Raw genomic sequence first — 17984 nt, forward strand, 5'->3', positions numbered from 1 at the left:
CAAATAGGAGGGGGGGGAGAAGGAGGGGGGAAGAGAAGGGTGTGTATTATCAAAGTTAGACAGAAAAAGAGAATTATATTACGGGGGTAGGGTTGATAAAGGACATATATATTGCTTAAAAATAGAGAAGGAACGGAAGGAGATGACATAAGGTTTTAAGAAAATGGAGGCAAATGACATTATGACAAATTATTCTTTAATCATTCCTTTGAAATGATAGGAGAGTGAGGTAATATTATAAATGTTGTTATATACTACAAAAAGATTGGAATTACATGGTGAGCGAAAGCGAAGAAAAACTCGAGAGAGAAACAAAGCAAAGAAGCGTGTATGAGGAAGATCCTTTCTCTGACATTTTTTGAGAGGAAAAAAAAAAACAAAATAATATTAGCATTTAAATATGAAAAAAACACGGTAAAATTTGTCTATGTGTGACTATAATTATGGATTCGAGCCACAGAAGCAACCACTAATATGTGCATTAGGGTGTAGGCTGTCTAAAATCACACCTCTAGGGTGCGGTTTTTTTTGAATCTTGTATGAATGTGCGGGCATGCTTTGTTCATCGGGGGTTGCCATTTTTTTAAAATATGGAAAGCAACTCCATTCCATGGTCTTATCTTGGGCAGCTTATATATTGGGTCCTCCATTTTCTTTTTCAAATTGTTTGAAACAAGGCCAACCTCTTATTTCTTAGATTTACAAAGACCATAATCCACAACGAATTTTTCATTCATACACTATATGAACTATATTACCCTCCCTATTCAAGTTTTACTATAATTACATTTTATATACCCAATTACCATTTATGTACATTTAAGGAAATTAATGATAATAATTAGTAGTTCCTAAAATTACGTCTAACATATATTTCACCTCCCCCACGTTTCTCTCTCCACATCCCACCCCCTCCCCACCGTATCTTGCACAAGAGAGCAGCAATTTCCACCATTTAAACCATTAAAATGCTTGAAGTTTGAATTCGAATCTTGGTTTCCAAAAAAACCAATTTTTTGTTTGGGATTGATGTTGTTTGCAAAGAATTGAGAATCTCTCTACGTCTCTCTCTATCTCTTAATCCCAAATTTCAGTTAAATATAAAGCAAAAAGAAAAGGGAAGCAACAATTCACCATATTGACAAGCATTTAAAAGCTTTGAAGCTTTGAATTCGAATTTGGGTTTATTCGAAATCATTATTTATTTGGATTGGGTGTTGTTGCAATAATTGGGATATTGTTTGGAGTTTATATCTCAACTTGGTTAGCTGAATTTCAGATTTTGAAACATCGAAGAAGAAGAAGAGGAGAAGAAGAAGGAAGAGAAAGACAGAAGAAAGAAAGATAAGAAGAAGAAGAAGACATGACATACATTTATTGCAGAAATTGTAGAAAAAAACTAGTAGAAAAATATATTCTTTTTTATAATTTTTCTTTTATTTACTTCTTAACTATTGTATGAAAGATGAAACAACATTTTATAAAAATATTATTTAAGTTAATATGATATTGTAGTTGTATTAAACTTGAGTATAAAGTAATGTATGAAAATTGTAGATAAGTTGTAGTTAATTGTATAATATATAATTAGTTGTATTGAAAATTTATTTCACCTATGTTATAAATTAATTACAAAATATATAAAAGACACACTGTATAAAATTATATTTAAGTTATGATGTTATTGTATTGTATTTACTGGGTAGAACATTTAATGTGTTGAAAAATTGTAGATAAGTTGTAGATAAAAATTGTATAATATATAATAGTTGTATTGAAATTATATATTTACTATGTATAAATCAAGGAATCTTGAAAGAGAAACCTCAAGTGGTGAAATAGAGAATTCAAACAATGGCTGAAAAATCTGCCTTCGAAAAAATAGGCCAGGATTTGTGCAAAAACATGAAAAAATTTGTGCAAAAGCATGAAAAATCTGACAAATCTCGTATCATTCTCCGGCGAAGTCGATCTTCAGGTCTGTTCTCTTTTTTTTTTGTCAAAACAACTAAATTTGTGCAAAATCATGAAAAAATACAATCTTTATGTCAGGATTCGCTGTATTTGTTTTTTTAATTAAAATTCCTGAATTTCTTTTCTGGGAATTAAATAGGTATTCAGGAAAAAAGAATTGAAAAAATGGCAGAGCAGAAGAAGCAGCAAGTGGGATCTATAAAAGTGAATCAGCTTCGACCATCGAATTTTGGGGTTAATATAACTGTAAAGGTTATTAGTAAAAAGCCAATTGTACAGAGAAATCGTCTTGCTTAGTGTTTGGTGGGTGATGAAACTGGAATTATTATTTTTATTGCCTGCAATGATCAAGGTAATTTTTTTGCTAGGATTGAGAAAAAATGAATCTTTATTGTAAGAATTGGCTTGTATCATCAATTGGGAACAAATATTATTAAGATCTTGTCATTGATGGTTGAAGGGGTAACTGATTTAAATAATTTTGTTGTTTTTCATTGTTGTCATATGTCTGACTTCTGCTGTGTGTATTGCATGTTGCGTGGAAGCCGAAGAATGAGTGTATTGAGATTATTGAGTCTTCGTTGTTCAAATTGGCATATTTTAGACATGCTGGGTGAAACTTATAAATGTCTAGCTAATTAATAGTGGAAGTTGAAAGGGTTCGATGGTGTAGTTAAGGATCTAATTTTATTTGAAATTTGGAAAAGATTGTTGGTTTGTTGGAATTCAGTAGTTGCTTCAATGTTCCTTTCCCTTATTTCTTTATGCTTTATGTTCGTTTCCCCTCTATTTTTTTTGGTTTTGCCGTCTTCCTTTTCTCTTTTGTTCTTACTAACGTTTTTTGTTTGCAGGTTGCGGCTGGAATTAGCGGGAGGAAAAATTTGATAGCATTGGAGCTGATTCGAGGTGATTGAGGAAATTTCAGCTGAAAATCTAAAAAGAACACAGCTACCCAATAGTACACTGCTACGGTATACAATATGCTGTAGGAGTATATAGCTATACTGCAACAGTATACTATTATAGTTTACAATATACTGCAACGGTATATTGTAATAATCGAAGAAGAACACAGTTACCTAACAGTATACCGCTACAGCATACAATATACTATAGGAGTATATAGTTATACTGCAACAATATACTATTATAGTATACAATATATTGTTATAGTATACTGTAATAATATGCAATATACTGTAACAGTATGCTGTAATAGTATACAATATACTATAATAGTATACTTATTACACGTAAATTCACTTGCCTTTTCTCTTTTAATCTGCTTTAAGCTTTTACCCAGCGTGAGGAGCAAATTGAAAATGCAAAAAAAAAAAAAATATTATAGTATGATATTTAATGTAATGGTATACTCTTACAATTAGATCCTTTTAGAATTTTTTGAAATTTTTATTGACAACTGATATTATTTCAGTTTAATAATTGAATTAATTTTTTTTAACTCTTTGCGTACAATTTATACCCTTTTGGTATAGCTATATACTATACTGGTATCATATGTTAGTTAACATTTTTTTCGTTGTATTAGCTACATTTAATTGGTACACGATTTAATTTTTCTTTAGTAATAGTAATAAAAAAGAATAATAAAAAATAGTGAAAACAGTAAATGAAATTAGATTATGAAGAGAAAAAGAATATAAAAAGAAGAAGTTAAATGAAATTAGAAAAGGAAAAACGAAAAAAACAAGAAGAAAACGAGAAAAAAGAAAAGGAGAAAAGAAAAAAAGAAAAAAAGAAAAGAAAAGAAGTATAGAAATAAAAAAACTGGAGAATAAAGAAAAAATTCCCCACAAAAACTACTATGGGTAGGAAATGTAATTAGTTTATGGGTAGAAAAATAAATGGGTAGACAAGGGTAAATAGTTTTGTTTTTGTGGGTAACTGTATCATTCCACCTTTTTAAAAATTATTTTCATCAATATACTTTTATTACATTTCCTTTTCCCTCGCTCTTCCATAATTTTTTTCTTCTCTTCCATAAATAATATTTACCCAAATATATTAAATATTTTAAAAAAAGAATATCTAAAAAGTAATCCCCTCTTTAATATAAATTTGTCAAAATAAATTTAAAAATCCTGTATTCCATTATTTTCTCTTCCTTTTCACTATTTTCTCTCTCTGCCACAAAATTCAATCACTAAATAAAATGAAAGGCTTTAAACGTGAAGCATTCATGAGCCATTTTTATACTTTATGTATAATAGTAATATTATATAATATTTAAACAACTACAATGTGCTCTAAATGTATAATATTTATATAATAAATATGTGGTATATTTTATAATAAAAATTTAATATTCTGAATATACGTCGTATATATTTATCATATTGAGAAAAAAAATTATATACTATGTATATCCAAATAAATAATATTTTATACTAATTTATACTCCATAATATACTTATTAATTAGATAAATATTAATATATTATACAAATTACATAATATGTACAATTGATAAATATTATAAAGATCACTTATTCATTGAAGTATGCACTATTATACAAGCATTCACATTTATACCACCAATAAAACATTACCATAATTAAAATAGAGAGAAAGTACCAATAAAATCATAATTAATAACAATTCCATTATTAGATGGGAAACTGAAACCCTTTGGTTTTATATTTAAGAAAATAAACACTTTAGTTGCGTAATTGTAGGTAAGGGTTTAAAGCTTTTGCTAGAAATATAATTATATAGTTGCCTTGTATGTAAAATACCTGTTACTGCTATGTTTGCGAAATTTTTTCTTATATTTTATCTATTTATGTTTCTTGCCCCTTTAATTTCCACGCTATCTGCAAAATTCAGGAAAAAATAAGAAGAGGAAAGTAAAAGAGGACGTACCCGGTATCACTACAGAAAATTTTCATATTTTGATTTCTTTTCCAGTCTCCACATAATATACTGTTAGCTGCCATGGACAAAGATCTGAAGCTCAGATAGAAGATGAATTGAAGCAGTAAAGAAGAGAAGGAAGGGAACACTATTCCATTGAATTTTTGAGAGAAAAATAACCTCTGTACATTTAAGCTAAGAGAGGAAGATATTTATATCTTCTTATGACTACTAACTAACTACCTTATCAACTAACTAACCAACTTAGTTAGACACTACAATAATAGTTAACTACAGTTAATTATCAGCTTGTCTACTTAATCCTTCAACACTCCCCCTCAAGCTGATGATTGATACACATTCTTCAACCCAAAATTGTTTAACAGATGCTCATGTTGAGCTTTTCCAAGACTCTTAGTTAGTAGGTCTGCCAATTGATCTTCTGTATGTACATATTCAGTCTTCAACATTCCTTCACATAGCTTTTCCCTCACAAAGTGACAATCAATGTCAATATGCTTTGTTCTCTCATAAAAGATTGGATTTGCAGCAATTTGGATTGATGCCTTGCTGTCACATACTAACTTCACAGGCAAACAGACTTTGATTCCTAGTTCTGCATATAACCCTACCAACCAAGTAACCTTTGCTGCACAAGAGGCCATACTCCTGAACTCTGCTTCAGCTGAGCTTCTGGAGATAGTGCTTTGCTTCTTGGACTTCCAAGATACTAGAGCATTTCCAAACTTCACCAGATAGCCAGTTACTGATCTTCTTGTTTCCACACAAGCTCCCCAATTAGAATCACAGTAGGCAGTCAGATTCTTTGTGTCTTCTGCAGGCATAAACAGTCCAAGACCAGGTGCTTGCTTTATATACCTCACTACTCTTGATGCAACCTCCATATGGGAAGTTCTAGGACAATGCATAAATTGACTTAAGACCTGTACTACAAAGGAGATACCAGATCTGGTCATAGTTAGATATAGTAATTTCCCAACTAGTCTTTGATAGACACCAGTATCTCTTAGTACTTCATCAGCAGTAGCATTTTCTCTGTTGAAGGACAGATCATATTCTACAGTAGTCACCTTCTGGTTGAGCTCCATAGGTGTATTAGCTGGCTTTGCTCCACTAAGACCTGTTTCAGAAATCAGCTCTAGAGCATATTTCCTCTGACTCATTAGGATCCCCTTGTTAGACCTTGCAAATTCAATTCCTAGAAAGAACATTAGCTCCCCCAGATCCTTCATTTTAAACCTGCTTTGAAGATCTAGCCTTGTGTCACATAGCAACTTGTGATTGCTGCCAGTAATTAAGAGATCATCTACATATACAAGTATGATCATAATATCATCCCCAACTCTCCTGACAAATAGTCAGTAATCATAGTGACTCTGCTGAAATCCCATATGTACAAGTGCTTCTGTAAGCGTTAGATTCCACTTCCTGGGTGCTTGCTTGAGGCCATACAAGGATTTTTGAAGTTTGCAGACCTTCTGAGACTCCCCCTGTCTAGCAAACACTTCAGGCAACACCATATATACCTCTTCATCTAAATCACCATTAAGAAATGCATTATGGACATCCATTTGATAAATGTACCACTGTTTTGAGGCAGCAACAGCAACAACAGATCTCACAGTGACCATCTTGGCCACTGGTGAGAAAGTTTCTCCATAGTCTAGGCCCTCTTTTTGACTATACTCCTTAGCTACCAGTTTAGCCTTGAATCTCTCAACTTCACCTGTAGCCTTATACTTGATCCTGAACACCCACCTACAACCAATAGGTGTCTTTCCAGGAGGTAGGTCTACAACAGACCAAGTATTGTTATCTTCCAGTGCCTGTAGCTCAAGTTTCATAGCTTCTATCCACTTAGGATCAGATGCAGCCTCCTTGAAGTTGGATGGTTCTGAGACTGCTGAATAAACTGAGACTTCCTGTCTGTAAGTGGGGGAGAGATGACTGTAGTTCACATGTGCAGAGATAGGGAAGTTGCACTTAGCACCTTTAGTCTTTGTGACATAGTCCTGTAGCCAAATAGGAGGCTTGCCTGGTCTGGAAGATCTTCTACAGCCTATGGAAGGTTCATCACTGACTGCAGCAGGAGCAATGACTTCAGCAGGAGGTGAAGGAATATCAAGAGCAACATTTGGCTCAAAGTTGTGAAGTTGTTGTATATGCTTCTCCAGATCAGAAGTTTGTTGTAGTTCAACATCTGAGAAATGGTTAGCCTCTGAATTCAAGGAAGGTGATGGCAAATGAGCTGGTGCAGCAGTACCAACTGTAGAGCTTTCATGAATCATTGGGGGAGAGTAAATATAACACAGGAAATACAGGGTTGCCATATGACTTCACATGTTTGAAAGGGAAAACATCTTCCCCGAATACGACATTTCTGCTCACCGGAAATGTTTTGGAGTGTAATTCATACAGAAGGTAACCCTTTTGTGTTGAAGAGAATCCCATAAGCACAGCAGGAACAGCTTTGGGTGAGAACTTGTCTAGTACTCTAGGAGTTGCAACATAACACAGGCAACCAAAGACTCTTAAGTGAGCCAAAGAAGGAAAGTGCAAATAAAGCATCTCAAATGGTGATTTGTAGTCAATCACTTTGGAAGGAAGTCTATTCAGTATGTAAGCAGCTGTAGTGACAAACTCACCCCAAAACTTTAAAGGAACAGAAGCTTGAAATCTGAGTGCCCTTGCCATATTAAGAATAGTTCTATGTTTCCTTTCTACCACTCCATTTTGTTGGGGTGTATACACACATGAGCTTTCATGCACAATACCAAGACTAGACAACAAATTTTTCAAATCAGTACTGGAAAACTCACTTCCATTGTCAGTTCTCAGGACCTTAACTGTGGTAGAGAATACATTTTGAACCTGAACAAGAAAATTCTTTAGAACAACATAGGCTTCAGACTTAGAGGTTAAAAGGAATATCCAAGTATATCTACTATAGTCATCTACTATAGTAACAAAGAATCTTTTTCCATCATGAGTAGGACATCTGTATGGTCCCCAAATATCACAATGAATCAATTCAAACATGGATTGAGTTATAGTACTGCTAAGCTGAAAGGGAAGTTTACTTTGCTTGGCTAGTGGGCATACAGTACAGTGTTGACTGTCACTAGTAGTCAACTTATTTAACTTGTCTACTCTTCTTATTACATCTAAGGGAGCATGTCCCAATCTCCTGTGCCATAAGCAGCTTGAGCCTGCCAGAGAGGGAGCAGTAACTGCAGATGCACTCTTATTTGTCATTTGAACTAGGAATTGTTCTGAAACACCTCCTTTATGAACATAAAGTCCATGTTCCTCTCTACCATTCCCCTTCACCTGACCAATGTAAAGATCCTGAAAAATACAAAAAGTCAGGAAAGAAGCCTACCATACACTTTAGTTCCTTGGTGAGTTGTGAAACTGAGAGTAAATTGAACTTTAAGTCTGGAATGTAGAGCACATTAGAAATCTTCTGATTGTCCAACACAGATGTACTCCCTGTGTGTGAGATCTGCATTGCATTACCATTAGGAAGATGAACTATATTTTTCTCTGTTGTAGGGAGTGACTTATGTGTTTGTAGTAACTCAAGTCTAGATGTCATGTGATTTGAGGCTCCAGTATCAATTATCCAATCACTATTGATACACTGAGACACAAATGCATTCACATGAGTTAGAATACCTGCAGCAGCTATTTTGCTAGATGAGCCAGAACCTTCTGCACTTCCTTTGGAAAGCAATTGAACAATCTGCTGGTATTGCTCCTGAGTAAAGAATGGTTGTGTCTGTGTCATTTGTGGTGTTACAGGATTAGCTGAAGTGAATCCCTTTTGATAATGAGACCCAGTGTTCAGTTGACTTTCACAGCTGGTGTGCTCATCCTCTGCTGCAAACTTTGGATTACCTGCAAAATTAGCATAAAGTCCAGGTGCACTTCCTTTTCTTTTAGACTTAAAATCAGGTGGATAGCCTATTAGCTTGAAGCAATTCTCTTTGGTATGCCCTTTGTAATGACAGTAATCACACTAAACATTATTCTTTCTTTGTCTGTAACCTCCACTGGTGACATTTGGACCTTTGTTCCCATACAGGGCAGTGCTCTCTAGACCTTCTGCAAGCTGTGTAACCTGGGCCATGCTTGCCAGATTTCTTTGACTCTCTTGATCAACAAGGAGTGAATAGGCCTTGTTAATAGTAGGTACTGGAGTCATCATCATAATTTGACTTCTGGATTGTGCATTGGAATCATTAAAGCCAATAAGAAACTGTAGCAGTCTCTGAGCCTCAAAGTGCTGAGCATATAGCTTGGACTCAGGACATGGACACCCTGGGCAAGGCATTAGAGCATCAAACTCATCCCATAAATCTCTCAGTTTTGAGAAGTAATCTGATACAGTCATGGTTCCTTGAGTCACATTGTGCATTTCTCTATGAAGGAACAGTACTCTAGAGCCATTCACTTTGTCGAACCTTTCTTTTAGATCTTCCCACACCTTATGAGCACTAGATGCATATAGAACACTACTCAACAGACCAGGTCTCACCGCATTTATTATCCATGACAACACAACAACATTAACCTTTTCCCACAGATCATGAAGTTTTGGTTCGAATTTAGACTTTGGAAACCTTCCATCAACAAAACCTAACTTACTTTTACCTAACAGACCAATTCTCATAGCACGACTCCTCAAGTCATAGTTATTAGATCCAGTAAATTGAATAGAGACTAGAGAACTACCTGGCGTGTCAGTTGGTTGTAGGTACAGCGGGTGATTGTGATCGATAGAAGGAAATGACGAACCAGAACCAGCTAGAGCAGAATTTCCAAAAGTGTCAGTAGCTGATGTACGAGCTGTTGTATTATCTTCTTCAATGCCAATCACCATTGTAGACTTCACTTTGAATTAAAAAATACAAACCCTAGCTTCGATTTTATGATTACTCTAAGACAATTCTGCACCTAATTTTTGCAATAAATTGAAGTAATCTAGAAGCAGAGAGTAGAAATCAGAAGAGAGAATTGAGACGACGATAGCCTAGATCATTGCCGGTGGCTCTGATAACATGTTAGCTGCCATGGACAAAGATCTGAAGCTCAGATAGAAGATGAATTGAAGCAGTAAAGAAGAGAAGGAAGGGAACACCGTTCCATTGAATTTTTGAGAGAAAAATAACTGTTGTACATTTAAGCTAAGAGAGGAAGATATTTATATCTTCTTATGACTACTAACTAACTACCTTATCAACTAACTAACCAACTTAGTTAGTGACTACAATAATAGTTAACTACAGTTAATTATCAGCTTGTCTACTTAATCCTTCAACATATACTTGCCTACCCTCATTTTAAAGTTGCTATTTTAGATCTGGCTAAGATTAAATAATCAGCGAATAATTTAAATGTTTTGCGCATAAGTAAAGGAGATCAATACCAAGTGATTTCAAACAAATTTTCTACAAGATAGGGAGAAGAAACCAGAATGTGGAATCTTTCATGCCACAACCTTGCGTTTAACCAATCTTTATGGCTACTTTTGCTAGTTTTATCTGCGCTGGGTGTTTATGTTAGTAAAATTTACCTCTAAAATTTTCATCTATATTTATAATTTTTTTGGGTTCAAGGATAACTAATTATATTAAGTTAAACCATAGTAGTACATGGAACATTTGAAAGTATAGAAACTAACCTAAGAGGGCAACCCAGTGATGGGTCGTTACAAAGGGGAGGGCTAAGGGAATTACTACTATTACTACTATTAATATCCATATTTCTTGAGATACAAAAAGGTTGGTTAAGAGGATTTTGTGAACAGGCTGCATGTTGAAGAATTGGTAGTGTAACCCTTCTAACAAAATGTGTGCCTGAGCGATCATCTTCCAAAGCCAGTTGTACAAAAAGCGGGGGTTGTGCAATAACTGTGATGACGGTAGTGTTATCCATATGACAGTCATACTTTGCTAGCAAACCAGCTACTTGGTTTTGCTCCCTATATGTGTAACGTATGATACGATTGTCCAGGTGCTCGAGCAAAAACCTGCAATCATGTATAAGGTTAGCATAAAGAGGGTGCGAGGTCTGTAATATATCAATTACTATTTGAGCATCTAGGTTCACTTAGAGAGGCTTGTATCCATAGTTATAAGCCAATTGCAATCCGTGATAAAGTGCACATAGTTCAGTTTCAACACTCCCATGAGAGATGTGACGTACTGAAAAGCCGATGAGCCAGTTACCCGTCGAGTCACGTATGACACCACCAATCCCGCCCTAGCCTGTATCTAAGGGGGCTAAACCATTAGTGTTAAGTGTGAAAGGAGTATTGCGAGGTGGGTGCCATTGAAGTTGTATTGCTATATGACTATGTGAGCACGTAAGTTTTGCCCTAAAGTCAAATTACTCCTAAAAATATTCCAAAATAATTTTAATTATTTTATAGAATTTTGGAAATTTTTCTATTTGATGTGTTTTGTCTTCAAATATATTTTTGCATATTTAGTAGCATTTTAAATCCTAAAAAAGAACCAAAAAATACAAAATATTTTATATTTTAATTTTTACAGTCTTAGGTCCTAATTACATGTTAATTGCATTACAAAAATGACAAAAAAATAAATAATATTTTTAATTACTCTTATTTTCTGTATTTTTAGGTTAATTAATTAATTAGTTTTTTAGGACACAAGTTTGATTAATTAGCTGGTCAAATCTACAAGATAGCTTCAATTAGAATTAAGTGGGCTAGATTTAAAAACGGAATAAAAAAGGATAGGGGCTCTTTGAGCTTAAATTCGAACTTGGGAGCCATTCTCTTGTCTGCCCGACCTGCCTAACCCAGCTCCCAAACGACGTCGTTCGTCCCAAGAAGGACGTCATTGCCCCTTCCCCATTCACTTAAACGACCAAACCCTTTACCCATTTTCGTAATCCTAATTTTCCCCCTTTGAACCCAAACCCTAGCTGCCCATCTCTCCTTCTTCTTTCCCCATCCGCCACCCAACTCCGCCGATCGGAAACTGCCTTCTGGCGGCAGACCTTCACCAAACCACCCAAAACATCACCCTTCAACCACCACCACCTCCTCATTCCCAATCCACCCTCAATTTCCCCAATAAATCCCTCAATTTTTTCAATTTAAAGATCTAAACAATAAAAATCACACCTTTATTTCCGTTTTTGCTAATCACTCCTCAAACCGACTTTCCCCCACCTTGAATCAAAATCCAAATGATAAGTCTACGAAAGACTTGTCATTTAGTGTCACTGTCTTGCCCAAAATTCGGTAGCAGGAGGTCGGTCAACTTGCTGTTGACCGGCTAGAACACTCTGATACGAGTAGCTTGAGCCAGTCGTACCTCGTGCTTGCGGAGGAGTACAAAGCAGTTAAGTTAGATAAAACAGGAGCTAAAGAGAAGTTTGAAGAACTATTAGATTCGCCCACTTAGTTTTTAAATTATAACTTATAGTTATTACACATTGGCCCTGTAATTTTCTTTGTCTTTTATACAAAAGGTCCAAGTGACCAAATAGGGAAAACAGGGGTGTGAGCTGAGGGAATTTCACCTCATCCACTCTACATATATATTGTAATTCTGTTTTACTGCAATCAATCAGAGAATATTCCTCTTCTTTTGCCCTAGCTAGCTTCTTCTTCTTTATTTCCTTTTTGTCATATTTCTGCCGCAACCTTTTCTTTCCCTTTTTACTGTTTCATTGCCCATTTCGTATCACACTCACAATCCTTCACTTTTCTCCTTCCTCGTGGTCCAAATTTCAAACCTTCAAGGGCTTCCGACCAATGAAGTATTTATTCGACCAAACAGTCGAACAAGTACTCCTTAGTCATAAATCTTTGATAGACTTTGATAGTATTTGGACTCCTTCTGGCAATTTTTTCCTATGCCTGTCTAGTTTACTTGTTTGTTTTATTTTGTTTATCTTTTGTCTTTGGTTCAAATTATTGAATGGCACGATAGTTAAATTCAGTAACATTGGTCTTAGGTTTGTTTAGCTTTTAATTTTAATTGCTCTTTTCAGTTCATAGAAAATGGGGACTAAATTGGTTGTCTTTCTAAATGGTGATCTGTTTGATATAGTTCCAACGTGATTGGGCCTATTATGCTGGTAAGCAGGCCCAATGGGTAGAAGTCCGATTATGGATATGGGTGACAGGCCTATTGTTTGAAGCCAGGCCTTTAAATGGTGGAAATTATGAAAAGGAGTACTTGTTCGACTGTTTGGTCGAATAAATACTTCATTGGTCGGAAGCCCTTGAAGGTTTGAAATTTGGACCACGAGGAAGGAGAAAAGTGAAGGATTGTGAGTGTGATACGAAATGGGCAATGAAATAGTAAAAAAGGGAAAGAAAAGGCTGCGACATAAATATGACAAAAAGGAAATAAAGAAGAAAAAGCTAGCTAGGGCAAAAGAAGAGGAATATTCTCTGATTGATTGCACTAAAACAGAATTACAATATATATATGTAGAGTAGATGAGGTGAAATTCCCTCAGCTCACACCCGTGTTTTCCCTATTTGGTCACTTGGACCTTTTGTATAAAAGACAAAGAAAATTACAGGGCCAATGTGTAATAACTATAAGTTATAATTTAAAAACTAAGTGGGCTAAACTAATAGTTCTTCAAGTTATAATTTAAAAACTAAGCCAGGCCTTTCATGTACCAGGGGAAGTCAGTCACCCTGCAAGAAATCCACCATACCTTCAAGACTGTGAATGCTAAGGCCCTCAATAATATCACAGTCAACACTGCTCAATTATTTATGATTAAGGTCTGCCTAGAGGGAAGCAGTGAAGAGGAACCAGATTCACGGCAGGAAGAAGCACCCCTTGAAATACAGATGCTATTGAAAGGATATAGGGAACTGTTTGCTGAGCCTGCACAACTTCCTCCCTCAAGAGGGGTGTTTGATCATCACATCCCTCTAGTAGAAGGTAGTATACCTGTGAACTCTAGACCCTACAGGTACTCTCCTATTCAGAAAGATGTGATTGAAAAAATGACACAGGAAATGCTAAATCAAGGTATAATTCAGTACAACTCCAGTTCTTATACATCACCTGTGGTCCTAGTGAGTAAGAAAGATGGCTCCTGGAGGTTATGTGTGGACTACAGGGCATTGAACAAACTGACTATCAAAGATAAGTTCCCCATACCTATCATTGAAGAAATACTGGATGAGTTAGGGGCTTCAAAAGTCTACTCTAAAATAGATTTAAGAGCTGGATACCATCAAATCAGGATGACACTTGCAGACATTCACAAAACAGCCTTTAGAACTCACTCTGGACATTATGAATACCTAGTTATGCCCTTTAACTTAACTAATGCCCCTTCAAGCTTTCAGGGACTGATGAACCATATCTTTAAGGCTTATCTAAGAAAATTCATATTGGTCTTCTTTGATGATATCCTAGTGTTCAGTAGAGTTTAGAGGATCATGTCCAACACCTCAGAACTACCTTTGAACTACTGGTGCAACACCAACTCTTTGATAAGAGGAGCAAGTGTGTCTTTGTTGCTGATAGAATTGAATACTTAGGGCACTACATATCAGCTACAGGTGTTGCCACTGACCCCAAGAAGATAACAGCTGTACAAGCCTGGCCTGAGCCTGCTAACCTCAAGCAACTAAGAGGATTTCTGGGTTTAGCAGGATATTATAGGAGGTTTATCAAAGTTTATGGAGTTATAAGTAAACCTCTGACTGATCTGCTCAAGAAGGATAACTTCCAGTGGTCTTGCAAGGCAACTGAAGCTTTCAATAAGCTGAAGGAAGCCTTAACTTGTGCACCTGTGTTGACTCTACCAAATTTTTCCATTCCCTTTGTGGTAGAGACTGATGCATGTAGCATGGGAATAGGCGCTGTTCTAATGCAAAATGGACAGCCAATTGTTTATTTAAGCAAGGGACTGTCTCCTCAGCACCAATCCCTTTCTGTTTATGACAAGGAACTTCTAGCCTTGGTAATGACAGTTAACAAGTGGGCTCAATACTTGACAGGCAGGCCTTTCACAGTAAAAACAGATCAAAAAGCTCTTAAGTTTCTTTTAGAGCAAAAGTTGCACACAGGGTCCCAGCTTAAATGGATAACTAAGCTCATGCAATATGACTTTGTTATTGAGTACAAGAAGGGGAAGGAGAATAAGGTAGCAGATGCATTGTCTAGGTTACCATTGGCAGAGCTAGCTGCCTTGACACTGTCCACTGTCAAAATTGATTTGTTAAGTCTCATTATGCAAAGCTGGGCTCTAGATGCTGCACTTAAGGTAGGGAATGCTGAGAGCAATGGCTACTCCTTTGTACATGAACAACTCAGAAGAAATGGGAAGCTAGTGGTAGCCCCTGATGAGCAGCTAAGGAAGAACATCATCCAATTGTGGCACAACTCCCCCTGTGGAGGGCACTCAGGTGTAGATCATACTTACAGAAGGTTAGCTGCACTTTTCTATTGGAAAGGCTTGAAAGAAGATATTCAGACTCATGTCAAACAGTGTGACGCCTGTCAAAGAAGCAAGTATGAGACCACACCCTACCCAGGATTACTTAAACCTCTCAAACTACCTTCAATGGCTTGGAGTAGTATTAGTATGGATTTCATTGAGGGGTTACCAAAGTCTCATGGAAAGTCTGTTATTTGGGTAGTTGTTGACAGGTTAACAAAATATACACATTTCATTGGGGTGACATCCCTATTCAGCTGGTGACATTGCTAAATTGTTCATGGAAAATGTGTTCAAATTACATGGAATGCCAGAAGAAATAGTCAGTGATAGAGATCCTATATTCACCAGCAAACTATGGCAAGAGCTATTCTCTATGCATGGAGTCACACTCAGTACCTCTACAGCCTACCATCCTCAATCAGATAGGCAAACAGAAGTTGTCAATAGATGTTTGGAGACCTATCTTAGGTGCTTCTGTGCCGATTCTCAAAAGGATTGGTTCTCTTATTTGGCAGCTGCTGAGTGGTGGTACAATACCACATTCCACTCCTCAATCCAAACCACACCCTATGAAGCCTTGTATGGGCAGCCTCCCCCACTCCACTTGCCTTACATTGCTGGGGATTCTACCATGGAAGAAGTAGATAGAAGCCTACTCACCAGAGGGTTCAAGTACCAGCTGCTAAAACACCATCTACAGAGAGCACAACAGAGGATGGCTACACAAGCTAACAAGCATAGGTCTGACAGACAATTCAAGGTAGGTGACTGGGCGTACCTCAAGATTCAGCCTTATAGGCAGCTCAGTATGTCAGACTCTCATTTCTCCAAACTCTCAGCCATATACTACGGACCATATCAGATCCTACAAAGAATTGGGAATGTAGCTTACAAACTATCCTTGCCCTCCCAACTCCTCCCCCACCCTACATTCCATGTTTCACAGCTCAAACCTTGCCACAAGTTACCTGAGAAGATTTCACACCCCCCAGTCATTGATATTTCCAGTCCCTATGGCCCTCAACCTCAACAAATTCTAGACAGACGCATGGTGCAAAAGGGAAACAAAGCCATTGCTCAAGTACTCGTTCAGTAGGAGAACACAGCACCTGAACAAGCTACTTGGGAGGATTATCATTCCCTAAGGACCAGATTTCCATCTTTCCTTCCTTGAGGACAACGAAGATTTTGACAAGGGGGATCTGATACGAGTAGCTTGAGCCAGTCCTACCTCGTGCTTGCGGAGGAGTACAAAGCAGTTAAGTTAATTAAAACAGGAGCTGAAGAGAAGTTTGAAGAATTATTAGTTTAGCCCACTTAGTTTTTAAATTATAACTTATAGTTATTACACATTGACCCTGTAACTTTCTTTGTCTTTTATACAAAAGGTCCAAGTGACCAAATAGGGAAAACACGGGTGTGAGCTGAGGGAATTTCACCTCATCCACTCTACATATATATTGTAATTCTGTTTTAGTGCAATCAATCAGAGAATATTCCTCTTCTTTTGCCCTAGCTAGCTTTTTCTTCTTTATTTCCTTTTTGTCATATTTATGCCGCAGCCTTTTCTTTCCCTTTTTTACTGTTTCATTGCCCATTTCCTATCACACTCACAATCCTTCACTTTTCTCCTTCCTCGTGGTCCAAATTTCAAACCTTCAAGGGCTTCCGACCAATGAAGTATTTATTCGACCAAACAGTCGAACAAGTACTCCTTAGTCATAAATCTTTGATAGACTTTGATAGTATTTGGACTCCTTCTGGCAATTTTTTCCTATGCCTGTCTAGTTTACTTGTTTGTTTTATTTTGTTTATCTTTTGTCTTTGGTTCAAATTATTGAATGGCACGATAGTTAAATTCAGTAACATTGGTCTTAGGTTTGTTTAGCTTTTAATTTTAATTGCTCTTTTCAGTTCATAGAAAATGGGGACTAAATTGGTTGTCTTTCTAAATGGTGATCTGTTTGATATAGTTCCAACGTGATTGGGCCTATTATGCTGGTAAGCAGGCCCAATGGGTAGAAGTCCGATTATGGATATGGGTGACAGGCCTATTGTTTGAAGCCAGGCCTTTAAATGGTGGAAATTGTAAAAATAAGGAGTTTAAGAGGGAGCAGTTGAGGGAATTAACTTGGAGAATCTTTTTGTTAACTGATTGGGAAGGTTCTAGAGAGGAAGGAAAAGGACTAAAAAGGGCAATAAAATAGTAAAAACAGGTCAAGTATTTTAGAGGTGAAGGGGTAATAAATAGAAAGAAAAGGAATTAAAAAAGAAAAGAAAAATCTGAAGGCTGCCCAATATTTTCTGTTATAAAAGGAAACACATTCTCACTCACACACACAACGGGACTCACGCTTAAAACCACAGTAGCAGCTGAAAACCCTAGAATTACAGGTTTGAAAACAGAAAAAGAAAATCCCCAAAAATAACCCAAAAAAAGAGATTAAAGGCTATTTCTGGTTTCTTCTTAGTTGCTGCATATTCTCTGAAATTCTCAAGCTGTTTGGGTATAAGAAGTTGCTGATTCTACTGTTCCTGAACTTGCTGAGCTTTCTTCTTCATTTCTTTGCCTTTATTTGGCCTTCTAAACTGTTTTCCTGCGCAACCAGGTACTGAGCCCTGAATTTAAGTCCTTCTGGCAATTTTTTCCTATGC

This window comes from Nicotiana attenuata, unplaced genomic scaffold, assembly GCF_001879085.1.
Source record: "Nicotiana attenuata strain UT unplaced genomic scaffold, NIATTr2, whole genome shotgun sequence".
NCBI classification, from domain to species: domain Eukaryota; kingdom Viridiplantae; phylum Streptophyta; class Magnoliopsida; order Solanales; family Solanaceae; genus Nicotiana; species Nicotiana attenuata.